The 26,179-nt window shown below is 41.6% G+C and overlaps 1 protein-coding gene across 5 annotated transcripts in view; it reads right to left on the minus strand.

The window, feature by feature from the left end:
• The window catches only part of SGMS1 (sphingomyelin synthase 1), a 250,458-nt gene that overhangs the window by 71,494 nt on the left and 152,785 nt on the right, over positions 1–26,179 (minus strand). For 4 of the 5 annotated variants that reach the window (XM_081104565.1, XM_081104567.1, XM_081104566.1 and 1 more), the window contains one exon: positions 18,758–18,838. The gene's annotated coding sequence lies outside the window, so the exon portion shown is untranslated. Of the gene's footprint in view, positions 1–7,841; positions 8,032–18,757; positions 18,839–26,179 lie in introns of those variants that run through there. The other variant, XM_081104568.1, reaches the window with a different exon arrangement.

Consider the following 26,179-nt stretch of genomic DNA (forward strand, 5'->3'; position numbering starts at 1 on the left):
ATACAGAGGCCTGTTCATGCTATGCTAGGGGCAGGGTACTCTCTCCTGTAGACAGGCCAGATTGACCTCTCAAACTTGGTCTCCCACTCCAGCCTCCAAGTTCCTCTTTCTAAATTCTTCTTCAAACAAATTCCCTTTCAGACAAACATGTTAGTACCTTTAACCAAGTTATAATTCTACCCTAGAAACTATTTAATCTTTACTTATTTTGTCTGTCTTTGCTGTGATCCATTCATCACACGCATTTTACAGTTTCTTTTGGAGTCTAGTATTTTTTTCCAACTCAGAAAGGGAAAGAGATCTGCCTGTTGGTCCTCAGGTTGGTACACACATACCACACTTATGGTAGGAGCTAATAACTCCACAGGGACATGAAGGCTTTAGGAATTTTAGGGAAGGTGGCGGGAGAACCTCTTAAAAAAAAACCAAAACTATACCCACAACCTATATTGAAAGAAGTATATTAAAGAATTCATCAAATACTAAGCGTAAACTCTCTTAAAAATACAAGCTAGCAGCCCTGGCCACTGTGGCTCAGTTGGTTGGGTGTCATCCCATGCACTAGGACAGGGGATCTCAAACTTTTTAAACGGGGGGCCAGTTCACTGTCCCTCAGACCGTTGGAGGGCTGGACTATAGTTTAAAAAAAAACTATGAACAAATTCCTATGCACACTGCACATATCTTATTTTGAAGTAAAAAAACGAAACTGGAAGAAATACAATATTTGTATTTGCAAGTGGCCCGCGGGCCGTAGTAGTTTGAGGACCCCTGGCCTAGGAGGTTGCCAATTTGATGCATCGTTAAGGACACACGCCTGGGGTTGTGGGCTCCATGCCCGGCAGGGGGCATACAGGAGGCAGCCATCTATGTTGGTTCTCACATCAATTGTTTCTCTCTTCCTCTCTTTCTAAAACAATCAATAAACTATTTTTTAAGCTAAAAGACTTATGGTATAAGTAATCAGACATATATGTTCCACTCTACCTGAACACTTTATTTGTTTGTTTTGTTTTTTGTTAATCCTCACCCAAGGATATTTTTCCATTGATTTTTTTTTTTTTAGGGAGAGTGGAAGAGAGAGGGCAAGACAGAGAGAAACATAGATGTGAGAGAAACACATCGATTGGTTGCCTCCTGCACAAGCCCGGACCAGGGCCTGAGCCGGGGAGGAGCCTGCAACCGAGATATGTGCCCTTGACCAGAATCGAACCCAGGACCCTTTGGTCTGTAGGCTGATGCTCTAGCCACTAAGCCAAACCTGCTAGGGTCTTGACATTTTAAATCTCTTTGTTTCTTCTATGTCTAAAATGTGTGTGGGCCTTTTGGTGAAACTCCAGTTTCAAAGTGCAAAAAAAATTTTTTTTTAAAATCTATCCTTAAATTTGCTGATTCAGCACAAGTCTAGAACTTGTGATTTTGGTATACAATATCACAGAATTTCACCAAGCTGATGCTGAGGAGCCTAGTAAATATGTAATCAGCCTTCAAATACTTTCATCAATACTTTCAGAAGCTCATGGAATTGTCTGGCCCCACCCACATCTGAGAAATCAGTGATGGGTTACACCTAAAGTGGAGAAATCATCCATCAGACCTCGAGAATTGTGGTCACCAGCACCATCTAAAATTGTCTTCTGTTATCTTTTGGTTTATTGTTAACCTGACTTTGGCTTGGCTTGAATATAAAACTCTTGCCTTCTGATCCTACAGAAGTATGCAATTTTGTGTATCCAGTTCAGGATTCCCTTTAGAATCACTGAATTTTTTTTTCAATATTGTTTACCCTGCAACTCAAGGGCAGCTTAAGACCATGAGTGTCTGGAACATAAGCTTCTGTCCTCTGCACAATTAGGAGAGTTAAGTAAACTTGAAGGTTATGCTATTGAAGGCCTTCAAGCACTAACAAGCTTAGTCTGTGTTATAAATTCCTCAGAAATATATTCTGATACCCCAAAATCATTTCCACTCCATGTGCGACTTAGGTTATGACTGCTGAACTTCACCTTGGGGCTGCCACCACTCTGTTGGTGTGAGGCAGCCAAGAGCTCTCCCCACTGCTCCAGGAGGGAAGATCTCCAGGCGCCCACAGACAGGCAAGCTGCTGGGAGTAAGGGGCAGTAACACCTGCTCCATTTGAGAGTTCAAGCCACGTGTTTACGTGTGATTTATTCAATCCAGTTCAAATGCACTAGGGACCTTGAGAAGGAAAATTAAGAGTAACCTCCCTTTAAAAAAATCACTAACTAACTTCAATTCCCCAACCTGGATACTAGTCTCTTCCTAATAAGCCAGGGAACTTTTCATTGCTGGGTCTCTTACCGCTGCTACCTCCTTGGAAGATGACCAGAGCTGTAGAAATGCTCCGCCTTTACAAAGCAGACAGTGGTGGGTGTGCACACTCAGGGTCCTCCTATCCAAGCCCTATCATTTTTAAAAAATCACACTCGTAAGTTAAACACATTACCTTCCACCTGACCTGATGGATATGGATATGCTACGTAATGCCACCGGTTACCACAGTGGCGACAAAACAGTGGGACTCGTGATTGGTCTCCAGAATCCCAGTGCCACAGGTGACATGAGTGGAGGTGATGCAAAAAACGATCGCAGGGAAGTTTTGCTCTATCTTTAGGGAGAGGCGGAGAGGGTACAGGAAATCACAAAAACTGTAGAGCTGACACATCCGCACATACACGGGCTCGGTATCCTGCTTACCGACTTAAGCTCACTGCTAAACTTTGCAAGTTTTTATCGTGGAGCAATTCACAAACATACGTTATATTCTTGGCCAGTTCCAGATCAGTATAAAGTAGGTTATGGTTCTTCCCTACAAGCCAAAATAATACTTCCAAAGATATTTCCCTGTCCTAAATTCTGAAGAGAAGCCTTTTTGTTTTCTTTAAGCTGCTAAAATCTAATTTCTTTACTCATCCTGTTTCCAAATCTTCTATTTTAATAAGCACCACTCAATCCCATTAGCAAAAAAAAAAAAAAGTTAGTTTAAAAAACAATTGCTTACAACTATACCTAAAGGCTGCTATGAGATTTATATCTATACCTTATTTATCACCCCCAAACTCTATGAAACAGGGATTGGGTTTTCACCGATCAAGAGACTTGTCCCAAATCACACGGCAGGTTAAATCAATAGGGCTGAGATTCAATCACAGGGTTATCTGACTCAAACCACTGTAATATATTTCTCCAGGGAATGGAGTAAATGATATTTACTGTGCTGCTGCTGATAAAATGTATATGCTGTATACAGCTGCAGACTTAAGAATACATTAACTCTCCAAGGCCCTTTCATAAATATACCCTTGAAGCTACTTTGTGATATTGCCAAAGCAAAGATTAGTATTCAAATTTCACAAACAGAAACACAGATACTGAAGAGGTAAGCCAGGGACTCTGGACCTCAGCACTATCGACATTCGGACAGGACAATTTTTCTTGTGGGGCTGTCCTATGTGCTGCAGGATGTTGGCATCCCTGGCCTCTACCCATGAAATGTTAATAGCACACCTTCCTACCCCAATTGTGCAATCAAAACTGTGTCTGGACATTGCCTAATGTCCCCTGAGGGATAAATTCATACCCTGTGAACCACTGAGCTAAGCTAATTGCCTAAGGTCACATAATTGGTTAAAGAATGTACTGATATCAGGAAAGAGCTCTACTAAATCCTAGCTCAGTGGTGATATTTACTGTACCAGCTAGAGCTCCTTAAGACAAAGCACTGTTGGTACTGCCTCCCTCGACTTTCACACTGAGGTATACATCCCTAGTGTCTTCAACCACTGTTCATTTTCTACACCCTCTCCAAAACCCGATGACCTCGGCTGGACACACGTTTAAACACAAACCCAGAACTGTGCACCATACTGCCTCAAGTTGTAAAAGCAGGAGCAACAAAAGACTAACATCCAACACAAGCAATGTACTGCCAGCTCGGTTTTTAAGCACTTCACATGGGTTACCTAATTTAATCCTTCAACATTTTCCACAGCCTATGACATAGGTGTTATTATCTGCATTTGATGAATGAAGAGACTGAGGCACAGAGAACAAACAACTTGCCCAAGGTCAGGCGCCAAAGCCCCTGTTCTCAGTGCTTCTAAGAACTGTGAGATTGTCACATTGGTTCTGAATAGTCCATCTCCACAATGCGTGAGTTTTCCCCCCGCTGCATCAGGGCCCTCCTCAAGGCACCTTGGTCAAGTCTGACATCACTCTACTCATCTCTACTCATCAGCCCTGTTGCATATGACAAGATGCAAGCCCACTTATCTACCTACTTGAGGCCCTATGCACAAAATTCGTGCAAGAGTAGGCCTTCCATCCCCCGGCTGTTGGCACCGGCTTCCCTCTGGCACCCGGGACCCCGGCTTCCCTCGAAGCCCTGGTTTTGTCTGGAAGGACGTCTAGTCTAATTAGCATATTATGCTTTTATTATTATAGATATTGCTGTCCAACCCACATTCGTCCATCTTGAGTTAAGAACACAAAGCACTCCGCCAAATGTTTTGTTAAAGCAGGCATGTCAGACCTACAGCAATGCCGATACACTTGTCCAGTAACGCTCAAAAAAGAAATGAGGTCAATTGGAGATGAGTGATGCTAAATACTGATCATCACCACCTCTTCTAGGTGATCCCTACCCATCTTTTAAAAAATATGACTTATAATTCTGCTAGACACCAACACAAGCTCTGAATCGAAAGCTTGGAATGTACCATCTCCCCTAGTTTTGAAAATCAAGTTGTTTGGCATAGTTCCTCCTCTCCGTGATTTTCACAAGATTAACCCCAAGTGGTTTTATCATCACACTGGCATGTTCTTTCAACATCCTCAAGAACTCGAGGCACTTAAAGCAGCTAGGATGTGGAGAGGTTTGAGGAGGAGCCCAGGACATCCTTGCTGTGCTTGGGAAGGGTGGGTGCTCCTGTCAAATAGATGGCGAGACTAAGGAGGTGGGGCTGTGAGCAATCCCTGGTCCTGGAATAGATGCTGTATGTAGTCCATGGTCCTCTGGGAAGGTGGCATTGTTTATGATGACGTCCCAACAGATGACCCAGCAGATGATCTCAGAACTGGCTGCCCCTGGTGAGACACACTGAGGCTTTCCACTGCCGTTTAATGAGAAAACCTTCAGTACTCATAGCCCACCTTTCATAACCTCACCATTCTAAACACGCAGGTTCAACACGAACCGACGTGCTAACGGAGATTTTAAAACACTGCACACAGCGTATAAAACACTGCAGGTGTGCATCCACACACAGAGAATTCCCCTACTGGAAGTCATGGGCCCAGCTGCTTGGTTTACAAGCAGAGAACACCTAAGTTGCACTTTGCGAGGAGCAGGACGAACAGGCACGTCCAGAACTAAAAGAGCTCTAGGAACAAAGGAGAAAGTCACTCGGAATCAGCAGCTATGAGGCAGCCACGTATATTAACAGGTTCACCAAGAATAGGGCTTGCTTAGTTAATATTTGAAAACCACAGGCTTCCCAGCAAATGCATTATTCCTTGAACTTTGACACTTTGGCACGGGGGCAATGAGGAGCTTTTAAAATCACTTCAAAATCTGCTTTGAGCTTACAACTTCCCCTGGATTATTTCACACAGGAAGATCAACACTATTTTGTTAGGAGCAATGGGAGCCACCTGGGAAAAATTTCAAACCTTAAATGCTAACTTCTAGTGTAAATGAAATTAACTAGCTGTGAAATTTGGAGCGGATTATGTAACCTTGCCCAGGTTGTTTCTTGAACTATAAAGCAGAGATAATAATACCTCTAGACCTTCCAGCATTATTGTGAAATTTAATGAGGCAGAGGGTACAAAGTATCTCAGTCTCTGATAAAAGCGGGCTCTTTAAATGTCTGGTTCTCTCACACCCATTGGGGTGAGTCAAAATCCAAATTTAATTATCCCTTTAGATTTTAGACATTCCCAGATTTAATAAAATAGATTCCCATTCTACCACCTGAGGGGGCTTTCCAACTACCCCTGAGGAATTAGGGCCGCTTCTCTCAACATCACAGGCTGTTTCTGAAAAGAAAGGGGATCCCAAGTTGTTACCTCTCAGAGCCGCTTAATTTGTTAAACTCAAAGCAACTGAACTTCCAATTAGCCTATGAGCTGGGAAACAGTATTACTATTAATTCAATGTGTAAATGATTTAAAATTCTAACAAATTAGTTTAATGATCCCATTTAGAAGTGACTGATATCTGGAGAAGCTTCCTTCACAGACCTGACAAAGTCAGTTGCAAAGAACTTTGCTCTTTCTTTCTGTTAGAGAGCCTGTCTACTGTACCAGTCTATATCTTCATAAATGAAGTATAACGATAGCATCGTAAGTTCCTGTCATCCTTTATGCCACCGGGATGCCTTCCACCTGCCTCTCCAGCAGTCAGTGTTTCTGATGGTGATGTGTCTGTTGCACTGTGTATGTCTTTGGCAAAACTGCAATAATCACAGATTCTGCTTCTCTGCTGGCCTCCTCCCCGTCCTCTTGCAAGAAAACAATGTACTTGCAGGATACACATCTCTATGCACTGCTGACTAATTTCTTACATAAAAAGCAGATTTTTAAAAAGAAGCTCACCGACTTTATTTCTACATCAATTTAAAAGTGATAATCAAAGGGAGTTTATCACTACCAAGCCCGCAATGCAAGAAATGCTAAAGGGAATGCTGTAAAAAGAAGAAATAGAAAGGGGGGGGGGGGGGAAGGAACACAGGCATAAAACACAGAAATGGCTACAAACAAGTACCTATCAATAACATTAAACGTAAATGGATTAAATGCTCCAATCAAAAGATATCAAGTGAATGAATGGATAAGAAAACATGACCCATATATGTGCTGTCTACAGGAGACCCACCTCAGAACAAGGAACCCACACAGACTGAAAGTGAAGGGATGGAAAAATATCTATCAGGCAAATGGAAATGAAAAAAAAGCTGGGGTAGCAATACTTATATCTGACAAAATAGACCTCAAAGTGAAGACCATAACAAGAGATAAAAGTGATAATCAACTCAACAGGCTAAGAGTGGACTGAGAACATACCACATTAGAGGGTTCCCACTGGGGTACAACGTAGATAAAAACTCCAGATGGCAAACACAAATCAGGGAAAATAAAAATAAAATAAATGCTACGCACTCTTCTCAGTGTATTCCTCTCCACAAATTCCACAGAGCAATTATCTGGCCACAATAAACAGAAAGCATAGCTGTGGAGTAAACACGCTCACGCCACAACGCGGGAGCACGTGCTTCCCTCTGGCACCGAGCAAAGATCTCACTCACCGGCTAAGCTCCCAACCAGCCAAAGGAGTTGGCGGGAAGACCTTTAATGTTACTTAGTACAGGGACTGGAGTTTGAGAAAGTATTTCCCCCAAACTTAGTAATAAACAGTAAATACAACCCCACTCCCTCAAAGAAAACTCCATTAGGAGAGCTCGATCACCCCTAACCGAAACCACCGCCTGATCCCTGGCTCTCAAAAGCACCCGCAGGGTTTGGAGCACAGATGCAGCCCGCCTAGATGCTGCCACTGTTTCACCAACTACCCTGTGAGCGGGCTCAGGGGTCAACAGCTCCTGCCCATTTTATCATCAAAGCGAGATCCAGTACAAACCAGGATTCCCTTTCCTTCGCCACAGTGGAGGGAAAAGCAAGGATCGCGTTAGTGGGTGTTTTCTGCCAGATAAGAAAGGCTGTTTCCCCCTCTCTGAACCGCTCCCACCGTCTGTCTGCGCTTCGCCGGCCCCGGACAGCATTTTAATGAAGCACAGCATCCCAGGCGGAGCAACACTTACGGGCTCTCCAGGCTGGAGGCAAAGTCTCCTGCAAAGTTCCCGGGGCACCAAGTTCCCGCGCCGCTCCCGCACGCCGGTGCCTGCCGGGGCGCAGGCGGAGCGGCGAAGGCGGTCCGAGGCGCGCCGACCCCGGCCCCCGCTCCCGGGCGCGCCCGCGCCTCTGCCGGCCGGTGGAGCCGCCCTCGCCCGCGGCCTGGCCGGCGGCTGGCGAGCCCCGCGGTGCTCGAGAGCCCGGCCTCCGCGGGCGGGCGGGTCCTCCCAGCGGGACAGCTGTGAGCAGGCGCCCAGCGCAACCCCTGAGGCTCCAGCCGGGAGGCCGCGGCGGAGCTGAGCCGGGCAGCAGAGGTTTTTGGAATGCAGGGCGCGGCCCTCTAACACAGCAAAAAAGAAATGAGTCAGTCCGTGCAATTCTAGCCAATAAGCGTGTTCAGTCCGTGAAGGCGGAACTTTCCCTTCTTGATTTACATGAGGCTTACGAGCCTTTTGCAGCCTTTAAAAAAAAATCAGCCTTTGACAACTTCAAGAAAATGTAGATGGCCTTTTAAAAACTCTCATAAAATAAGGGGTCATCTTATGATAGACATCTGAACAATGGATGTACATTCATTTCTATTCCTTAGTAAAAGTTCTTGAGTTAGGCAGCGATCCAGGGTGTAATGAGGCGGTGGCATCAGGCGTCCCAGCAGATTTGGATCTGATGTCTGACACTGTATGACCCAGGGCAGGGTAATTATCTGCAATGAGGGGATAAAATGCTCACCTAACAGAGTTTGAGGGACAGATGATATGTTCTAATACGTGCAAAGAATTTGGCACAGCACTTGACATAGAGTAGGCACTTAAACAATGCTATCTTGTCCCTGTGAGTTCTGTATCAGAATCTCCAAAACTGTGGAACACTAGCCCATAGTTTTTCTATTATTCTTTTCAAAGTTAAAATATCCCCAGAATTTTACAGCTGAAATCGTTCTGTAGTATTGAATGGTCTGAGTCCCATATTTAAGTAGTGAAAAAAAAAACTATAGAAGCTTTTGGTTTAGGATTCTTGGATTTGGTGTTATTATACAATAAAAATTTAACTAGCAAAACAAAGGGGTTAAAATTGGAATCATTTCATTTATGCCACAATTAAACCAGCTTTTAAAAAAGTTAAGAGTGATTTTGGAAATACTCTTTCCTTTTGGATCATTGTGCCTAAACATTATTTTGGAATAAAAATATTTAAAAGAAACTTTAAGTAGTTGGGAATTGGCACATTACAGGCAATGATAGAACTGGTCGGTCCCAATTACCAGTTAAAAAACAAGTTGATTACTGGTGAGGGGGCAGAGTTTTTACCTAGGAAGACTTTTTTTTTAAGTTACAAATTAAACCTACTTGGCTTTGGAGAAGGCTTCTTGGATTTAACTTTCTCACATTTGTTTAGAAACAGTCATTCTATAGGCCAAGATTTCTTCAAAATACTCAATAGCCAAACATAAGATCTAAAGTGCAATCAAGGGATCTAAAAAGCTAGTTTTTTCTCCAAACCTGCACGGAAGACTAGTAAGAACTACACCAGGAGTCAAGAGCTCCTGCCCTAATCCCAGCTCTGCCAGTACGTGGCCACGTGTGTGGCCCTAGGCAAACTGCTTCATTTCTTTCTCTCTGAAGACCTCTAATAGTTCTACTTGGAAGACCAAGTTATGGTCAAAAAGGGCAGGCATTAAGGTACAGCGCAGGGAATACAGGGGTAGGCAAAAGTAGGTTTACAGTTGTGAGTATGTGAAACAATTTATTCTTATATTATTATTTATTAATTACTGCATTTGTATTACAACTGTAAACCTACCGTTGGCCACTCCTGTATAGTCAATATCATCGTAATAACTGTGTATGGTGCCCAATGGGTACTGGACTCAAAAGAGTGGTCACTTTGTTAGGTATATAAATGTCTAATCACTATTTTGTTCACCTGAAACTAATACGATATTGTATGTCAACTATAACTAAAAATAAATTTTAAAAAATAATCTAAAAGTTATTTTAAAAATAAATTTAAAAAGGACAGGCGCAAGATAAGCCTATAACTTAGCATTTATCCTTAGCAACAGGCATAGTTGGTCCTATATCCTAGAAGATATAAAGTTGATAAATCTCCCTCGACTCTCATATTCCTCACAAAGGTAATCTTATTGTCTTGGACACTTGAAGGTAAATCCTGAAAATATCTGTGCTCCCTCCCTCTCTCATGATGATTCACTATTAATAGGTATGATGACAGCTTATCTTTCACATCTGTACCATTTTTTCCATTCCTGGTTCAGGCATTCATCCCTCATGCCAGGCTCACCTAGGCTGAGTGTCTCTGACCTGTTGTTCCAGCTGCCAGGTCCCTCCCTCTGCTCCCAACACATCACTACCATCACATGACAAATGTCAAAGTCCGGTGTGCCATCATGTCATGAACCTTTCCTCTCTCTGTCACCTAAACAACAGTAAAGATCAAAAGGAAAACATTTGCTTTATAGGCAACTTTCTTCATACATTCATATAAATATGTATTTTGGGGAACATCATTTTTCTGCTTACAAAACTATTACAATCAATTATACTAGCCAAACTGATAATATGCTGGCTGTTACACCAAGAATAGCAGCTCTTTTATAGGAGAAGAATATATATATATATATATATATATATATATATATATATATATATATAACCTATGAGTATATGAGCAACTCAATACACTTCATAACATTATAGTCTGAAAAATGCAATTATATGTAGACATAGGTCCACCGAGATACATAAAAGTGAAAGGGAAAGCTAGCACATCCAGGAAATAGATAATCTACTTTGTTTCTATTGTCTAGGATCCAGTCAAGTTTAAAATTCACAGAGTGGGTGCTCCATTCAGGAAGAAGGAGGACTTTGTAAATATATAGCTCAAAGCACTTACAAGATGTTTACAATAATCCTTATGCTTTGGACGTAAGGATGCGATTACCAACGTTTTTAGAACATCCTCACAATAGAAAAAGGATAACTGTTTCTAGGATGTCTTTGTTGCCTACCTTTAAATTCAAAGCACAAAGTTTGTCCTTCCACCATTTTAAAAATGTAACAATTAGCCCATGGGCCCAAATGTTACAATGCTTAGTTATTCAAAAGCTGGTCTCTACCTCTCCAACCCCCACCTTCCACTTAAAAACACACACACAAAAAAACACAAAGAACATCTCTGCCAAGTAACCGGCCTGTGCCACTTGTTTTTCCCCTACAGCAGTGGGCACATTACCACCTCCACACCTGGGCCCACACCATGCCCTTGTCTGATGACCTCTCTTACTCTTCTTCCGAGTTATCACCTTCCTAGTTATCACTCAAACCCTTGCTTTTCCTGAAACGCTCCTCCCTCGCTCAAGCCCTGGGGAACTCTCCACTCCTCTAAATACCTAGAGACCTGTTCCTTATACCTCCCTCTCAAAACTGACTTACAGAACCTTAGCGTCTTCCTTCTTTTTGAGATTCTTAACTTTTCTTTCTCACCAGATGATAGAAGCCCATCTGAGGCAGAGATTGTGTTTCCAAGGCCTTGTATTCCCCCCCTCCACCCCCCCACCCCAGGACCTAGTAGATTCTGCATAAATAGTCACTGTTGATATAATGTGAGTTATAGAACCACAAAAGAGAAAGGAAAACTTCCTTTTGACTGCTGACACATCAAGAATAAACAAATACTATAGCTGTTTAAAGCAGTTGGCAAGCAGAACTCAAATGGCAGATGCATTTCTTTGCTCTTTACAACATGTTCCAACAATACAAAATGCTACTACTGAGAAGGCAAATCTGATACTTCCTAAAGGGAAGTGAAGTTTACAAGAGTGTTGGCACATAAAATCTCAGTTCCCCAAACACTACCCTACTGAGGAGAAGAGAAACATTAAGTCATTCTATCTTTCCTTTCAAGTAAGGAACACAAATGGACTTATTTGATAATCTTGCCAAAGTACCTCCTTAAATAGAAACATCTCTCTCAACCCATATATATCTACGAACATCTACCTGATTACCTACAAGTGCTCCTACCATAAATGGTAGCAAAGGGCGGATAACTACCAGAAGCATCTTGAATATCTGTTTGTTTACATATTTTAAAATCAAAAGTTATATGACATTTGCATTAAGGAAGCCTATGTCAAGAGTCATTTTATACATATGGGTATACACACACACACACACACACAGTTACTAGTATCCTTTGATTAGTGCTAATACATTTATGCTTTTATAAGATAGGAATAAATGCCACCACTGCTCTCAAAAGCTATGTTGTAAATCAGCTGTCCCACTATGCAATTATATTTATTACTAGAGGCCTGGAGCACGGATTCGTGCACCGGTGGGGTCTCTCGGCATGGCCTGTGGGGATCAGGCCAAACCAGCAGTCCAACACCACCTGCCACTCCTGCCTGCTGCTCCTGCCTGCCACTCCTGCTCATCCTGGCCCTGCTGTGCCTGCCACAGCCGCTGCCACGGCCGCTGCTCGGAAGGCTCGCTGTTGTTCCGCTGTGGTGGCCAGCCATGACCCCTGCGTCTGGCATCCGTAGGTCATCTGAGCAACACTCCTGCCATCGGAGTGCACTGACCACCAGAGGGCAGTACCTACAGTAAGCGTCTGCCCCCGGTTGTCAGTGCACATCATAGCAACCGGTTGACCAGTTGTTCGGTCGCTCAGGCTTTTATATCTATAGGTAATTGCCCATGAGAAAGACACTGACTTCTTAAATATCCCAAGTATAAACAACCAAATGAATTAGTCAGTATTCTTTAACTTGCAGGTGAACAGAAACGGCACTTAGAGCTGCCCAGGAAAAAACAGGTTGGGATGCACTGACTCTACATAACCCAGCAGCAGGAAAGCCACAGCTGGGCTCTAGGATCAGCTCAAAATGAACTCCACCAGGACAAGATGGTGTCTTCACTTCTATAGTTTGGCTTCGTTCTTCCTTCCTGAACTCTGCCTTCTTCCACTTAACTCCCTGCTCTGCCACAGAGATGGTCTATTCCACAGCTGTAGTTTTTAAAATCCCCAACAATAAATCACACTCGTCAGCTTGGGGCCATGCACCCACCCCAGTGGCCACGGTCCCATGTTTGGCCAGTCTACACTAGAACTAGAACTAACTAGTTGGATTGTTAGGAATAATAGTAAGTGCTCCAGAAGGTGAATTTACTTCCCAGAAATGGGAAGGAGGGCTCATTTGTCTGCCCCCACAAATACCACCACTTATCAAGCAAGTCCATTTTTATGTCTATTGTGAAAGTTTATCTAATAGGCAGTCCTCAACCTGGTAATATGTTACATTCTAAAAGTTTACTTTTAGAGTCTTAATTAAGTTAATGATCTCTTATGTGGCACTTGAAATGCATTTCTTTCTTTTTTTCTTTTTTTTTAAATATATTTTATTGATTTTTTACAGGGAGGAAGGGAGAGGGACAGAGAGTTAGAAACATCGATGAGAGAGAAACATCAATCAGCTGCCTCCTGCACACCTCCCACTGGGGATGTGCAAGCAACCAATGTACATGCCCTTGACCGGAATTGAACCTGGGACCCTTCAGTCCGCAGGCCGACGCTCTATCCACTGAGCCAAACCGGTCAGGGCTGAAATGCATTTCTTGAGAGACAACATGTAGAGACTGGCTTCACTGGCATATTAGACTTATAACTAAAGTATAATGTTAATGTTTCTAACACTATACTCAAACCCCAGTCATAACACTGTTCCTATAGGAAAGTGTATCTGAAATTCCACTTAGAACAAGACAAGGATGCTCAATTTAACCCATTTACTGAGTATCTAGTAATGCCAGTGGCTAGCTTTGTACGTACATTATTTAACACTTAATCTGTACACAACACAGAAGGTAGATGTTAAAAACTGCACTAAAACTATAAAGAAACTGGGAGTCAAGAAGGTTTTGATGCCCAAGATCAACTGTCGAGATAAGTCAAAGCCAGATTCAAAACCATGTATGTTTGACCCCAAGGCTGGGACTGCTGTGCCTGATAGTCACAGCAGCGAGACAGACGTGGGTTTACACTCGAGGAGACTTAGAGCTAATGTTTCAGACTCCGTAACTATCTAGATTTTTGTGTAGAGAAGGGACCAGTGGGCAGTCAGAGCCAATAGCCAGACATTAACTTTCTGTATCTTCCTGAGGAGGCATGTCTCTGGCAGAACAAAAGAAAACATTTCTCTGAGTAAGCCTTGAACTAAACTGATGCTTCTTGTCCTTACATGAAGATCATCTGAAAACCCATGGTCTATAAACAGTATCTTCATAAAAAATTTATGTTGCCTTGTTGAAAAAAGAGGGTGCTGCCCTGGTTGGTTTGGCTCAGTGGATAGAGTGTTAGCCTGCGGACTGGAAGGTCTTGGGTTCGATTCCGGTCAGGGGCACATGCCTGGGTTGCGGCCTCCATCCCCAGTAGGGTGTGTGCAAGAGGCAGCCATCAATGATTATCTCTCATCATTGATGTTTCTATCTCTCTCTCTCTCTCTCTCTCTCCCGCTCTCCCTTCTTCTCTAAAATCAATAAAGATATATTAAAAAATAAAAAACAAAAAAAAGAGGGTACTATCTATTAAAACACTTGTCTGAGGTGTTTAAAAGAAAATTAAAAATGCAAAAACAACTGACTAAATGTGACTCAGTTCTGCCAATATAAATGCAATGAATGCATTTAATCTCATTAACTGTTTTACACTTAGAAAACTTTTTGGTTATGCAGTATTTAATACACGCAAGAGAATACATTAGCATATTTGTCAGGGAAAAATAACATTAAAATCAATAATTATAAACCCGCTACTCAGCCTAAAGGGCAGACCATCACTGCTGAACCATGCAGCTCTCCGAGTGCTCCTTTCTGTCTGACTGAGGCCGACAACCACTTCTTTCTGAAAGTCCTTGGTTCAAGATGGGACTTTAATAATACATTAACCCTGTGCCTTTTGAAATCAAAGTGGAGAAGTGGTCAGAAGTAACAAACCAGAAAACAGCTGATTCACAATCATGAAGGAAGGGAATAGCTCTGTATATGATCTTAACCCAGAAACTGCTCGTCAGACAGACCTGTCGGATCTTTTGGTTTCACTCATGGCCCAAAGCCAGAACTAGTCACTGGGAATATAAAACTAAGTTAGCTCTCCTTAACATCTGCCAGATTACTAGACACGTGACCTGATGTATAACTGGCAAACGCCAAATTATTCCAAATTGAGGTAAGGTATGACTAAGCCCAGACAAACTGGTTCTCCCATGCAGAGACTTAAACAGACAGACACAATAAAAATCAAATAAGAAGGAAAAGAAAGGAGCACTCTGACTAATAATGAACTCCGCTTCATATCATGGAAAAAAGAACCAATAATTTGAGGGGAGAAATCAAATAAAACAGTCAACAGTTTACTAAGAGTTTAATTTGTTGTACTAGCGTGTTAACCAATTTATATTATGGGGAAAATTTTAAGGTATGTCATCTGTGAGGTTGAAGAGTTTACAATATATGCCAACAGAAAGGACATATACACTAAACTACGAATTGTTTCACTAAAAATACAAGTGGAGAATAAAGAAGTCTAGCCTGTGTTATAAATTAAATGTATAGCAAATATATGCTAAGGAGGAAAGGGAAAGGGAAGTAATGACACAAAGACCCTACACAGTAATTGGATAAGTGCACCACTATTCCATAAACAAAGATGTCCATCACAGGGAAAAGTAAAACAACTAAAATGCCCACTAATAAGGAACGAGTTAAATACATTATAAACCACCTATGTATGGAATGCTATCTCACACTAACAAAAATGATGTAGATGAATATTTGTTGATGTGGCATGGTCTCAGTATACTGTCAATCAAATCAGGTTTCTAAACAATATAACAACCCATTTTAGGGAGAAAAATCATGTGTATCTAATCTAGGCATAGAGAGAACATGGCAGAACACACACAAAAAAACAATAATGGTATCTCTGGGTAATGATAATTTTAATGAGTTTTCTACTGTTGATAATTTTTACATTTTTAAAGTTCTTTCCAATTAGCACTGTTAATTTTAAAAGGTATTTTAATCAAAAGGCATTAATCATTACATACCCAATTCAAATGTCATCGGCTCCTGAAACCCTCCCACTCATCTGTCTGTTTCCAGAGTATTTAACACAGGGTGGGGCCAAAGTAGGTTTACAATTGTTCATATGAAAAAGAATACAATAATTAAAACATAATTATATAATAATAACTGTGTTTCAGATACTCACAACTGTATAATTACTTTTGTCCCAGCTTGTATATGTCTTAGAACATCAACCACATTTGTTTTAAACTTATAACTTCCTATGTTCAAGCTTGATTATCAACTCTCAAAATGGAGTAAACCTGTCTTATTTGTACTGAAATTCACCCTCACAACCAAGATTCCCAAATACCCAGCACACTATTGAGTGTGTTGATTTAAACCTAATGCTAGACTGTAAAATTTACATATTTGAAGACTACACACCTAACAGTTCTCTAACCAAAAATTCATCCATGCTGGGGGTGTTCAGAAATAGCATCAGGTCCATTCTGGGAAGAGAAATTATAAATCAGAATATTTCTCTGTTAATTATTACCTCCATGTTTACTTTTCAAGTTACCAAAGACACCCTTATTCAACTCAATTAAGACAGAGGTCAGTATTTCCTAACCCGGAGGCAACTCTCTCAGACTTCTATTCACGAGTTTCCGCTTGAAATGAACAAGAATTACTTTTGCAATAATCCAAGTCCATCCCCAACTCAGTAGGAACTGTAAATACCTATTGAGTTAGGAAGAAATAAGGAAAATAAATGTTTTAAGATTACATAAGAGAATTGACATAAATGGGTGTCTTGAAATATCCAAGGCATTTTTGAAAGGTTCAATAAAAAAATGTGTTTTGAAAACTAGGTGGGTGAGATTTGAAATAAAAACAACCACTACAATCATAGCTGTTACTTAGCAATTTCAGGCTTCAATTGTTCCCTTCTAAAGGGCAAGTCAGAAAACCGAAGAAACTGCTTCTAAAAGAAACACTGAAAGGCCTGATCCAGTTCCCTTCCTTCCCTCTATTTTATTCCCTAGCATTTTAATCAAGCCCCTGTGAACTTTAAACAGCCAGATTTAGTTTTGTTCCTCTCTCTCTCTGAAGACAATTCACTTTCATTAAAACTTAATTTCTGAATCAAAAAGCAAAGCCTCACACGGAAGTTAGTCAGGAGGAACCCCGGCTTCTAGGCCCTATTGTGTCACTACTGGAGGAAAGGGAGATGCGAGAGAGCACAGGGAAGGGAGAGGAGGACATTCAAAAGAGACTGACTTATCCCCAAGCACTGCCACTCGACAGCCTGGAGGGGAGGGGTGCCAGGGGCCGGTTACAAACTGAGAACTCCAGTCACACTCTTAAGAAAAGTGGCTTAACTTATGAATTGGCCTCAGCACTGACTGAGAACTCCAGTCACACTCTTAAGGTAAGTGGCTTCACTTATGAATTGGCCTCAGCACTGATCTTCAATTCCAGAAGCTCTGTGAGCATGACAACCTGAGTTGACAAGCAAGGATTCAAAACCAAACCTTGCTTTTATCAACCCAACCAAAGTCTTACCACCAGGGCTGAGATGATCACTAAAAATGGTGGCTCAGCTGGAGCCAGCTCATACCAGCCCACCAGAGTCAACCATCATCTTCTCAGGATTTGGGGCAAGTCAGTTGTTAAACACAGCCATCACTAAAAGTCAAATTATATAAACATACAATTGAAATAAACTATATAAAAACAAAGATAATAAACACTCAAAACTCGCCACTTCCTATTTCCTATCACCTTTGCTCTCGATGTTATTTGAAACTATTTGATCTGGTTGGTAGATAACTCTGCAACGGTGTGCTTCTGCACATCACTTCCCGACTGTGCTTGTGGTGACTTTTGTCGAAATCAGCCACGGTGGGAATATTTACACCATAGAAACCAGCAAACACTACAACCCTCTCCTCTCTCCTTCCAGCGGGCCAGGTCTTAACCCACCATTGCTTGGTAGCAGTTAAAGAAGTTGAGCTGGTCCATCTTTTGAGTGAAAGCAAAGGCTTGTAAACTGTAAGTCATGATACAAATATAATACTGTGGTTCTATGAGGTACCAGTTATGACACAAAGTCTTTCACCTGGGTTTTGACTCATATCAAATCTAATGCACAACAACTCAACCGACTTTCAGAGACTGAGTAACTACTAAAAGCACGGAGCACGAGTCAGGACTATGAATGTCTGACTCAAAAATGTATAATCTTTCCACTAGGCGACCACGTATTAACATTATCATTATCATAATGAAACCAAAATCGACCACATAAAACTGCCTGATAGTTAGCAAACATTAGTAGCTTCTAATGTGTAAAAATCACACACACAAAGAAGAATATGGGGAAGGTGTAGCAAAGAGCTCAGTTTTATTCATATTCACTGTTTATTGATTATCTACCTCCAAAATGTAATCACAAAGTAGAGGAAAGAAATGGCACCCACAGCACCAACAGGACTAAGAAAATGTGTATTTGAGAGATATACTATAAAAGGATTCCTCTTTTAATCCTTTAAATACTTATGCTCTACCCACCAAACTAATGTACCCAACAACTTAAAATGACACACTCTGCCAGAAAGAATAATTTCTCAAATGCTAGCATAAGTTTTTGAAGTACTTTTGCTTTTTTACTTTTAAATATTTGCTCCTTTAGACTTTGAAGTTATTTGATTGTGCTATTCTTTTACCATGGATTCTTAGAGAAAATTCACCTGATAGTCACAGGAATTCTGAAAGGCTAACAAAACTTTACTTACAGATTATTTAAAAAAATTCTTGTCATCTTGGCTTCCTATGAGTTACCGGCTTCTCCCATTGTTCCAGTACATTCCCATCACCTGTCACAAGGAGAAAGAATCTGATTAGTTGTATGTCTCATAGAGACCATTTCTTGGTATCTATGTTAGTTTTTTCCTTTCTTTATACCCAAAACACATTTGTCTCTTCCTTGCTCTTCTAAATCAGAAAGAAAGATCACCCCAGGAGAAAAAAAGATTTAAAGAGCAGTATTTCTACTGTTGGGGTTTGGAATGGAGAACCCCTAAAAAACCCACTCTTACGTTTTTGGGAAGAGATTCTTAGTCTGTTTCCTGAGTGGGAGCAGTATTAAAGGAACCCACTTTCTGTCTTTCCTCCCCAACTCCTTCCTTCCTTCCTTCTTCTCAAAAGCAAGTGACTAATTTCCTGAGAGGACTAGGAAAACAACTAGCTTAGTGCTTGGCCACTGCACCCAGCGAGGCAGCAAGGGCCCCCTGGAGCCAGCTCACCTCCACACAGTAAGCGGGACAAGGGCTGCCTGCTCCCGAGAGGGCCAGCAGCTCTCTGTCCCGGCTGATGTCAGGGTTGCTGGGTCCAATGCATGTTTTAGAGAGGAAGTAACTGAACTGTGCTATCTAATTCTGCTTTATCAGTAATTACATTACTATCTGTGTTGATTCCCATGTGGGTCCTTGCTCTGTTTCTCGAATTGTTGAAAACTTAAAGAATAGGAAAGGTGAATAATTAGGCAATCCAAACCACCAAAGGACAATGCACTGGTAAAACCTTGATTTAAAGCCCTACCACTAAGTAGCCTTGGGAAAATAATTTCATCTTTTCCCAGCCTCAATTTCTTCATCTCTGAAAATGGATCAAATGCCCCCGATGATACTGTGTGGATGAATGATAACATCTGCCAGAGTGAGGCATGCTTTGATCCAACAAGGACATTATCCCAGCACCAGGAATACCCAATGCCCAATGAACAGACTTACTACTCTGTCCATATGTCCCACTCAAGCACTGGAGGTTTATAATTCATGAAATAATGGAATATGCCCAGCAAAGTGCCTTCCTTTTTCCAAGAGGAAATCATTCAGAATATTTTACTTTTTTAATTTCATAACATTATAGGGTCTACAACCTAGGGATAGAAGTGCTGTTGCCTCTCCCTTCACCGAAGAGAAACAAAGGAAGACACTCAACTCCTACCAGGCAGGATGCAACTATCACTCGCTTTATATGAAGAACATTTGGCTCCAAGTGGACAACACATAAAATAAAAACCTACCACCTTTCCTCGCCTGAAGCCTGTGTTAAGTCCTTCAGAAAGATTAATAATGATTGTACAATGGCTCCATACACTGATGTTCCATGGGAGACAGTGTCGCTTCAGTTATAGAAGAGACAGAAACCTCAAGTTATCCAAACCATTAGGGTGTGTGTGTTTGTGCAAGTAACAAAAAGAAGGCAGAGAATGAAGCAAACACCACATAAATCCAGAGTGTCCTAGTAACAAAGAAAGAACTTGCCAACGTCAATAAAAACAGCAGGGAAGGCCTGAGGAGTCAAAGGCTCGTAAGATTACACCCAGCACTGAAAGGAACATGCTCATGAAGAGCTATAGCTTTGGATGCCTGGTCACTTGGCATGGAAGTCTTCTAAATGATGGGAAATGCAGAAGGCTTTGTTATAGGTTTAAAATAAATAGGCTTGAATTCCACCTCTGCTATTAAACTGCAGTGTGGTCTTTGCCAGGTAATTTAATCCTTCTAATCTTCCGTTTCCAAGTCTGTAAAATAAGGACAATAATACATACCTCAGAGAGTAGTTTTTTAGATTAGAGATGATGCATTACAGTGCCCATCACAGAATACCTGGTATGTTCCCAAAATGTAACTGCAATTATTATTTTTACTAGTCCAAGTAAGACAGTCTATAAAATTCATGGTAACCATTGCAATTATGGTATACAGCCCATTAAATTCAGATTCTGTCCCTATATGACCATTTTAGAGAGAGGTTCAAATCATGCTTTTGACAACAATATAAAACTTTTCTATGTTGTTCTGAAGTGTTAAATAAAAATCCCCATCTTAGTTGATAGTCTTCACTAATGTGGAAACAGAAAGCTCTAGCTATGCATATGTTAGCATTCTTCTCACAAGTACTGAGTGTTTTTTATTATAAATTCCTGAAAGAACTGAATCATTTCCCTCAGTGCTAATTCTTCTGCTGTACACCGTATGCCAAGAACTCAGCAGGCATCTGTGGGAGATGAAAGCCGCACTGAGAATGGCAAGCACCTATGACCCAGGCTAGCTTCACATTCAAGTCTCAGCAACAGTACGGATTTGTCAGCTATGTTTTTGTTTTTAAAAAAGACAGAGGTGAGGCAATACCAACATTTAAACAGAACTTTCTATCTAAAAAGAAGTTCATTTTGAAAATGATGCCACACTATTCTAATAAAAAGTATTATTTTTTTATTGAAAAAAGAAAATAAAGTGTTCGTTGACTTCTTCAAAGTCATCCTCTTTAGAACTCACTCCAATGATGCTGATGCTCAGAATAAGCTGAGTACTCTTCTTTTCCCTTCAAAGCCAGTGTACAGTTATTGCCCTCAAGAAAATCTGTCTCATTACAGGTTAGTCACTCCTGAATTCTAAACAAAACCACTTTATTTTCTACTATACTGTGTGGATGAAAGTAGAAAATATTTTAATAGGCTCAAGGAATCAAGTTCATCCTCAAAGATGGTAATTTCCCACCACAATGGGTATTCAAAAAAATTACAAAGTGACTTCAACACCGGACTTGAATGAACTAACCATCTGGCAGAAGTCCTAGAGGTAGGGACGAGGTCATATGGTGGTTGAGATGACGTGCATTTTTTAAAAATGCAGTGCAATGGCAGCTTCAACAGAATGTAAGCAATTAACTTAGCTGACGCATTTAAAGGGAATGATCTGAATGTACAAGTCCTGGGTGGGATTATTAAAAGCCCAGTACTTCTTAGTCATGCTTCATATACAATGTTGAGATCCACAACAGTCACACAAAAACCTGGCTAAAAAGAATACACTCCTTTTTGGATGGATGGTCTCTCCTCTAGGGCGAGGCCAAGACTGTTCCCCCAAGGTGTAAGGAGACGGGTGGGCATCAAAAGCAAGAGCATTTCAGGCGAAGAGGCTGGAGGATGGCATCTGCATTAGGGCTGCAGAAGTGACAAAAGCTCCTGTACCCACCAGACATGATGGCTTTGGATTCTTAGGCTCTTGTCTCCTGAGGAGTTAGCTCACTCAGCGGGTTTGGGCTGCCGCTATGGAAGGCAGTGCCCTGTGGGCATGGAGAGAATGTGTTCTGCAATCACACAGAACTGTATTCCTCAGTCTGCCCCGAACACCTTGAGCATGTTGTTTAATTTATTAAGCCTCAGTTTCTTCATCTTCAGAATGGGAGAAATAGTAGTACTACAACTTAATACTGATATACGGGTTAAAAGACATAATGCCTGCAAACAATTTAAGACAGCTCACGGCAAACAGTAAGTGCTTATTAAACGTTATTGATACTGCAAGAAGCACACTATCCTCATCCTTAGGAGGCAAAGCAAGTACCAGGTGATGATGATGTCAATAAAAGAAGAGCTAGCCTCCTAAACTCAAATATGTTCCTGCCCACTCCACCAGGAGACCAGAAATGGCTTGAGGGAGTTGTACTTCGCAATAAAGCGCAAATTGCCCCTATAACTGCATATGCATCTTGAGTGAGAGTGGCACCAGCTTGTTGGCCGGTGGAAAAATAAAAAATGTAAATACCAGCCATATAGACACAAAATGAATTCTCTTGCTTGAGACTCCTCAGATAATAAAGGGCACAGCTGAGATTCACACCAGGCGGTGTGGCCTCAGTCCTTGCTCTCAACCACTGAACAACAGTGTCTCCTCTGCAAAGGGAAAGAGCATAAGCCACATTATGACTTAGAAACACCTGCTAGGGAAGTTGTCACACACTCACAATACCAGCTGTCAGGGGAGGGCCTGGTAGCAAGGGAGTTGTCATCAAGGCAGAGTTTCTGATATCTTTTTCTTGCGTTTCTACAGCCAAAAGGAAAAGTCACTCAGGGCTGTTGAATTCTCTGAAGGTCAGAAGGAGGGAAGAAGACAGAAGGGATAGAAAACGTGCTCCTGGTTAAGTAGGAGAATGCACAGAGAGGAGACTAAAGGGGAAGAGAAGCCATATTCCTGCCAGCCTCAAATGTGGCTGGTTCTTCCTAGAATGGCCCTCAGGGCCCCTGTCTCTTACGATATATATCCCCTTGAGTGGGGGTGGGGCCTGTGATTTGCTTCTGGCCGTTAGAATAAGGGGAAAATGATGGAATCCATGTGGTTATATCACATACTATTGTAATGTCATGCTGCTGCAAGATCCCATCCCTTGCTGACTCTGAAGAAGCCAGGGGCCACGTGGGGAGCTGCCTAGAGTGAGAGCCACATGAGGGCAGCCACTAGCTGAGAGTTAACAAGTAACTGAGGCCCTCAGCCCGAGAGCCCACAAGAAGCTGACAACCATCAGATGAGCTTAGAAGCAAGCCCTTTCCCAGTCGAGCCTCAGATAAGACAAAAACCTGATGGACCTCTGACTGCAGCCTTACAAAGCACCTAACTAAGCCACGACCAGCTAGGGCCGCAGGAACCGGGAGGTAGCCTGTGCACGAGTAAGCTGGGCGTGTGCAGTGCTGCTGCTCTGCAGAAACAGATGACTAATACAGAGGGGAAGTGAGGAATCCCCGATGTGTCCACATGTCCTTCTGAGAGAGGAGGGGAAGGAAGAGGAAGGCTCAAAGGCCAGGTCTGGGAGAGTGATCCAGGAATAGAAATGACTATTTCCTAGACTTATCATTTGATCTTCCCTTTCCTCTCAAAAATGCAGTGCCTCTGGTTTTAAAACTACATTTAAAAGGGCTCTCATTCAGTAATATTGATTTTGTGCTCTATTTTAAAGCAGCTAATTTAAACTTCATGCTTTCTTATTCAAGTTGTATTAGTAAGAATCATTTCTTTAGTGTTACCTGAGCAAAAACTTCAAAATAAAAAACAAAAGACGTATTCCCCAATAAATTTAAAAGCAAAATTGGCTGTCACAATTCCACGTCAGTGAAGGGAGTCGGTCACCATTCACCACCAAATTCACAGAAAAGACAAATGACAGACACGTGGCATTTACATGCCGAGGTCCTTACAACAATCCTGCTGCGGGTAAGGCAGCTGCAGTATTCTCCCCATTTTTAGAAAAAGAACCTGAGGGTCAGAGAAGGACAGTGACATGCCTAAGCTTGCTTTCTAAGTGGCAGGACTTGACCTCAAACCCAGTTCTTCTAGTGGAGTCAAACTCAGTGCTTTTTCTCCTCTAGGCCACTGAGAAGCGAGAAGGAAAGGGAAAGAGCCGAGAACAAAGACCCGCAGCCATGCATGTGGTGTGATGCCCTGAGAGGCGTCAGCCCCACTGATTTACTAGCACAGCCTGGGATAACTGGTGAGAAGGAAAGAAGAAAGAAAAATCAGACAACAGAGATGACACACATCACACTGGCTGTGGAAAATATGAGAAGAAACACCAACCAAAACAGAGGAATTACGGGAGGCATTTGGTTATGGATTTTGCCTAAACTAGTGGTTAGCAGACGTTTTCTGTAAAGGAACTGAGTATTTTAGGTTTTGCAGGGCATATGGTATCTTTTGTAACTACTCAACTCTGTCATTATCGTGCAAAAGCAGCCCCAGGTACTATGTAAATAAATGCACATGACCGTGTGCCCATGAAGCTGTATTTATAAAAACAGGTCTGGGCCAGATTTTGCCTTCCAGCTGTAGTTTGCTAATCCCTGACCTAGATAGTCGCCTGGTCTCCACAGGAAACCTGTGAGATACTAAAGGAGCAAAGAGAAAGGTGCTACAGCCCACCATAAAAATTCCGGGGATAACATGACCATTTAGCAGGCAGCACGCACCCGGGGGTGCCGTTCCCATAAGCACCTAGTCTGCACGGCCTTCTGACTAAGACACTGAAGTGATGCGTTTGTTCAGTCTTGGTTTATTCAAAGTTATTAACATTCAAAGAAACACTCTGAGTCTATTATGATTCACAGAACTGGGAAGCCCAGTCGTACCATGCATCTTACACGGAAGATTATGGGAAAAAGCATCCCAGTGTGCCAAAAGTAACTGCGAAGGAAACTGTTATGAACAGAGGCAACTGAATGAGTGCTGGCTTCCGCCTCTGACAGTGCCTCCCCCTGACTTTTTCTGTCCCATTTTCCTACCTAAAATCTTACTCCTCATGTAGGTGTCAATTTAAACATCTTTTTCTCCAAGAAACTTTCCTCAAACATCCCAGATGTTTGATGTCAAGACACCTGCCATACACTCGCATGACATGCGCTTCTTTATTACTCTCAGGATACCTATAATTCCTCCCTAGCTCAACGGCTGCTTCCTGGCTAGACCATAAATTTTGGAATGCTGCCTTGTTCAACGCCAAGTGCAAGGAAAGCAATGAGAGTTTGATTAAATAGAAGGCTTTGGTGTTTCAAATGACACTCTGAGCTGAGTGACTAAATATATAGCTGATTAGCAAAGCATGGTTTTGCAGAGCACCTTGGGGGCTTTTCCAACCTATATCATGTATGACGTGAGGAAGATCATGTCCAGGTGCCTGTAAGCAAACTGCCCCTACATTTAAACAGAGTCAAAGCACGCCACCCATTCCCACGTCTGGTAAAGTAGAAGCTAAAGAGAAGTTTCTCTCATGCTCAACAGTTAAACAAAGCAAATGTGGTTTCAGTTAATGATAAAATTTTCATTATCCTTGGCCCCAGCATATTCTAAGATATTTAGCTGGATAGGTTTAAAAACAAGTATCTGCACTAGTTCCTTTTGTTTACACATACAACAAACGTAAAAGCACAAACACTCACACACATATAGAACTGCTTGAACTAAGTGGGGGAAAATCATATTATAAAATACATATAGTATGATCCATTTTTATAAACTAAAACAAGAAGAATAACTAAAAGAATATATGCCTCCCAAAGTGACTGTACCGCTTTGAGGGATTTGGGTTCATTTAATTTTCTTCCTTTTTCTTTGATAGTATATTCTTCTTTTCATACAATGACCACATATTTTTGTAAAGACTTTTTAAAAAATTTATTTCAAACAAAAATCCCTTGCTGATTAGGCAATACTTCAAAGCTGTTTAAAAGAAACATTATATACAGGGAAAATGTAGAACAGGGAAATGCTGTTATTATTTAACATAGCTCTGCTGACAGAGTAAAAAAAATTGTTTCTGACCTCCTTAAATGTTCACCCTTTCCTACCGATCTCATAATGACGGTACACTTCACCATGGTG

The sequence above is a fragment of the Myotis nattereri genome (assembly GCF_964212035.1).
Source record: "Myotis nattereri genome assembly, chromosome: 13".
NCBI classification, from domain to species: domain Eukaryota; kingdom Metazoa; phylum Chordata; class Mammalia; order Chiroptera; family Vespertilionidae; genus Myotis; species Myotis nattereri.